Genomic DNA, 5,805 nt, shown 5'->3' with positions numbered 1-5,805 from the left:
CCAGCTAACAGATGTGTTAGACTATATAAGGCCAGCTAACAGATGTGTTAGACTATATAAGGCCAGCTAACAGGTGTGTTAGACTATATAAGGCCAGCTAACAGGTGTGTTAGACTATATAAGGCCAGCTAACAGGTGTGTTAGACTATATAAGGCCAGCTAACAGGTGTGTTAGACAATATAAGGCCAGCTAACAGGCGTGTTAGACTATATAAGGCCAGCTAACAGGCGTGTTAGACTATATAAGGCCAGCTAACAGGCGTGTTAGACTATATAAGGCCAGCTAACAGGCGTGTTAGACTATATAAGGCCAGCTAACAGGCGTGTTAGACTATATAAGGCCAGCTAACAGGCGTGTTAGACTATATAAGGCCAGCTAACAGGTGTGTTAGACTATATAAGGCCAGCTAACAGGTGTGTTAGACTATATAAGGCCAGCTAACAGGTGTGTTAGACTATATAAGGCCAGCTAACAGGTGTGTTAGACTATATAAGGCCAGCTAACAGGTGTGTTAGACTATATAAGGCCAGCTAACAGGTGTGTTAGACTATATAAGGCCAGCTAACAGATGTGTTAGACTATATAAGGCCAGCTAACAGGTGTGTTAGACTATATAAGGCCAGCTAACAGGTGTGTTAGACTATATAAGGCCAGCTAACAGATGTGTTAGACTATATAAGGCCAGCTAACAGGTGTCTGCAGCAGGGCAGGGCAGACATGAAGAGAGAACCATGAATCTCAATAATAAAATGACCTCATACTCAACGGGAAGAATGAGGAAGACTGTTTCAAGGATAACAATTACTCCCACACTCACCATTACATCTGTCTGTCTGCACATTTCCTTCACTAATGTGCATGGCCACTGGTAGTGCTAAATGTGTGAGTGGGAGGGATATTTAATGGGGTTTTACTGTAATCCCAGCACTACAAAGAGTTGTGGCATTGTAATGTATTTATTCTGAAGATTCCACATTGTTTTACTGCAGAGAAATCACTTTACGTTAGAATCCTAGAGGCTTAGAGCTAAGGTTTTGTTCTGGTTAAACAGTTGATGCAATCTTTGGTGGTTCTGTTTTCTTAAACTTTGTATTAGGGGAGATACTCCTCCCCCAAGACCACACACACACCTCTAGTTGTTTAATTTACAACACTCCAACACTGTATGTCTGTAAGAAACAGGTTGATGTAGTTATGATATGGTCTGAGGTTAGCACGGTGAGCGCACGTTTAGCTAACCACGCTCTAATTCTGGTTAGGCCGAGACAGGGCTGAAGAGCAGTGTCACTCATACCCTTCCGCCCACACACAAACTGACATTCACCTGCTAACAGCACACTTCACTACTGCTATAATTTACTATGAATGCCATGGTGTGTAAGCTGTACCAGGGATAATATAGCTGACACTTGTGTCCTGTCCTGGTGTGCAGTGTGAGGAAGGATATTAAGTGTCATTAAAAGGAGGGATGAGGAGAGAGAGAGAGAGAGAGAGAGAGAGAGAGAGATGAATGAAGGAGAGCATGTGTTTTGCAGACTCATACAAATATCATAAAAAGCCACACGCAGGTGAGGAGGAGTGAGAGAGAAGAGGGGGGAGAAAGAGAGAAAGGCGAACAGAGAAGGTCTGCAGACTCACATAAACCACAAACTTCCTCACACACAGTAAATGTATATTCACTGACACAGGTGTGCACACAGCCCGCGTACGCACACATTTATTTGCAAAATCACTTATTTATAAAAATAAGTATTTACAAATAAAGAGCCAGACAGACATATAGACAGATATATTTATCCATTTCCCTATAGTATCTCTCCTCCTCCAATCTCTACTTCCCTATAGTATCTCTCCTCCTCCTCTCTCTATTTCCCTATAGTATCTCTCCTCCTCCTCTCTCTATTTCCCTATAGTATCTCTCCTCCTCCTCTCTCTACTTCCCTATAGTATCTCTCTTCCTCCTCTCTCTATTTCCCTATAGTATCTCTCCTCCTCCTCTCTCTATTTCCCTATAGTATCTCTCCTCCTCCTCTCTTTATTTCCCTATAGTATCTCTCCTCTTCCTCTCTCTATTTCCCTATAGTATCTCTCCTCCTCCTCCTCCTCTCTATTTCTCTATAGTATCTCTCCTCCTCTCTCTACTTCCCTATAGTATCTCTCCTCCTCCTCTCTCTATTTCCCTATAGTATCTCTCCTCCTCCTCCATTTCTCTATAGTATCTCTCCTCCTCTCTCTATTTCCCTATAGCATCCCTCCTCCTCCTCTCTATAGTATCTCTCCTCCTCGCTCTACTTCCCTATAGTATCTCTCCTCTTCCTCTCTCTATTTCCCTATAGCATCCCTCCTCCTCCTCTCTCTATTTCCCTATAGCATCCCTCCTCCTCCTCTCTCTATTTCCCTATAGTATCTCTCCTCTTCCTCTCTCTATTTCCCTATAGTATCTCTCCTCCTCCTCCTCCTCTCTATTTCTCTATAGTATCTCTCCTCCTCTCTCTACTTCCCTATAGTATCTCTCCTCCTCCTCTCTCTATTTCCCTATAGTATCTCTCCTCCTCCTCCATTTCTCTATAGTATCTCTCCTCCTCTCTCTATTTCCCTATAGCATCCCTCCTCCTCCTCTCTATAGTATCTCTCCTCCTCGCTCTACTTCCCTATAGTATCTCTCCTCTTCCTCTCTCTATTTCCCTATAGCATCCCTCCTCCTCCTCTCTCTATTTCCCTATAGCATCCCTCCTCCTCCTCTCTCTATTTCCCTATAGTATCTCTCCTCCTCCTCTCTCTATTTCCCTATAGCATCCCTCCTCCTCCTCTCTCTATTTCCCTATAGCATTTCTCCTCTTCCTCTCTCTATTTCCTATAGCATCCCTCCTCCTCCTCTATTTCCCTATAGCATCTCTCCTATTCCTCTCTCTATTTCCCTATAGCATCTCTCCTCTTCCTCTCTCTATTTCCTATAGCATCCCTCCTCCTCCTCTCTCTATTTCCCTATAGCATCCCTCCTCCTCCTCTCTCTACTTCCCTATAGTATCTCTCCTCTTCCTCTCTCTATTTCCCTATAGCATCCCTCCTCCTCGTCTCTCTACTTCCCTATAGTATCTCTCCTCCTCTCTCTACTTCCCTATAGTATCTCTCCTCCTCCTCTCTACTTCCCTATAGTATCTCTCCTCCTCTCTCTACTTCCCTATAGTATCTCTCCTCCTCCTCCATTTCTCTATAGTATCTCTCCTCCTCCTCCATTTCTCTATAGTATCTCTCCTCTTCCTCTCTCTATTTCCCTATAGTATCTCTCCTCCTCCTCTCTCTATTTCCCTATAGTATCTCTCCTCCTCCTCTCTCTATTTCCCTATAGCATCTCTCCTCTTCCTCTCTCTATTTCCCTATAGTCTCTCCCCTCTTCCTCTCTCTATTTCCCTATAGCATCCCTCCTCCTCCTCTCTCTACTTCCCTATAGTATCTCTCCTCCTCCTCTCTCTATTTCCCTATAGTATCTCTCATCTTCCTCTCTCTATTTCCCTATAGTATCTCTCCTCCTCCTCTCTCTATTTCCCTATAGTATCTCTCCTCCTCCTCTCTCTATTTCCCTATAGCATCTCTCCTCTTCCTCTCTCTATTTCCCTATAGTATCTCTCCTCTTCCTCTCTCTATTTCCCTATAGCATCCCTCCTCCTCCTCTCTCTATTTCCCTATAGTATCTCTCCTCCTCCTCTCTCTACTTCCCTATAGTATCTCTCCTCCTCCTCTCTCTATTTCCCTATAGTATCTCTCCTCTTCCTCCATTTCTCTATAGTATCTCTCCTCCTCTCTCTATTTCCCTATAGCATCCCTCCTCCTCCTCTCTATAGTATCTCTCCTCCTCGCTCTACTTCCCTATAGTATCTCTCATCTTCCTCTCTCTATTTCCCTATAGCATCCCTCCTCCTCCTCTCTCTATTTCCCTATAGCATCCCTCCTCCTCCTCTCTCTATTTCCCTATAGTATCTCTCCTCATCCTCTCTCTATTTCCCTATAGCATCCCTCCTCCTCCTCTCTCTATTTCCCTATAGCATCTCTCCTCTTCCTCTCTCTATTTCCTATAGCATCCCTCCTCCTCCTCTATTTCCCTATAGTATCTCTCCTCTTCCTCTCTCTATTTCCCTATAGCATCTCTCCTCCTCCTCTCTCTACTTCCCTATAGTATCTCTCCTCTTCCTCTCTCTATTCCCTATAGTATCTCTCCTCTTCCTCTCTCTATTTCCCTATAGCATCTCTCCTCTTCCTCTCTCTATTTCCTATAGCATCCCTCCTCCTCCTCTCTCTATTTCCCTATAGCATCCCTCCTCCTCCTCTCTCTACTTCCCTATAGTATCTCTCCTCTTCCTCTCTCTATTTCCCTATAGCATCCCTCCTCCTCCTCTCTCTACTTCCCTATAGTATCTCTCCTCCTCTCTCTACTTCCCTATAGTATCTCTCCTCCTCCTCTCTCTATTTCCCTATAGCATCCCTCCTCCTCCTCTCTCTACTTACCTATAGTATCTCTCCTCCTCTCTCTACTTCCCTATAGTATCTCTCCTCCTCCTCCATTTCTCTATAGTATCTCTCCTCCTCTCTCTATTTCCCTATAGCATCCCTCCTCCTCCTCTCTCTATTTCCCTATAGTATCTCTCCTCCTCCTCTCTCTATTTCCCTATAGCATCCCTCCTCCTCCTCTCTCTATTTCCCTATAGCATCTCTCCTCTTCCTCTCTCTATTTCCTATAGCATCCCTCCTCCTCCTCTATTTCCCTATAGTATCTCTCCTCCTCTCTCTATTTCCCTATAGCATCCCTCCTCCTCCTCTCTCTATTTCCCTATAGTATCTCTCCTCCTCCTCTCTCTATTTCCCTATAGCATCCCTCCTCCTCCTCCTCTATTTCCCTATAGCATCTCTCCTCTTCCTCTCTCTATTTCCTATAGCATCCCTCCTCCTCCTCTCTCTATTTCCCTATAGTATCTCTCCTCTTCCTCTCTCTATTTCCCTATAGCATCCCTCCTCCTCCTCTCTATAGTATCTCTCCTCCTCGCTCTACTTCCCTATAGTATCTCTCCTCTTCCTCTCTCTATTTCCCTATAGCATCCCTCCTCCTCCTCTCTCTATTTCCCTATAGCATCCCTCCTCCTCCTCTCTCTATTTCCCTATAGTATCTCTCCTCCTCCTCTCTCTATTTCCCTATAGCATCCCTCCTCCTCCTCTCTCTATTTCCCTATAGCATTTCTCCTCTTCCTCTCTCTATTTCCTATAGCATCCCTCCTCCTCCTCTATTTCCCTATAGTATCTCTCCTCTTCCTCTCTCTATTTCCCTATAGTATCTCTCCTCCTCCTCTCTCTATTTCCCTATAGCATCCCTCCTCCTCCTCCTCTATTTCCCTATAGCATCTCTCCTCTTCCTCTCTCTATTTCCTATAGCATCCCTCCTCCTCCTCTCTCTACTTCCCTATAGTATCTCTCCTCTTCCTCTCTCTATTTCCCTATAGCATCCCTCCTCCTCCTCTCTCTACTTCCCTATAGTATCTCTCCTCCTCTCTCTATTTCCCTATAGTATCTCTCCTCTTCCTCTCTCTATTTCAATTTAGCATCCCTCCTCTCTCTATTTCCCTATAGTATCTCTCCTCTTCCTCTCTCTATTTCCCTACAGTATCTCTCCTCCTCCTCCTCTCTCTATTTCCCTATAGCATCCCTCCTCCTCTCTCTATTTCCCTATAGTATCTCTCCTCTTCCTCTCTCTATTTCCCTATAGTATCTCTCCTCCTCCTCCTCTCTCTATTTCCTTATAGCATCCCTCCTCCTCT

This window comes from Oncorhynchus masou, chromosome 29 (genome assembly GCF_036934945.1).
Source record: "Oncorhynchus masou masou isolate Uvic2021 chromosome 29, UVic_Omas_1.1, whole genome shotgun sequence".
NCBI lineage: Eukaryota > Metazoa > Chordata > Actinopteri > Salmoniformes > Salmonidae > Oncorhynchus > Oncorhynchus masou.
Note: the sequence above shows the minus strand (reverse complement) of the source record.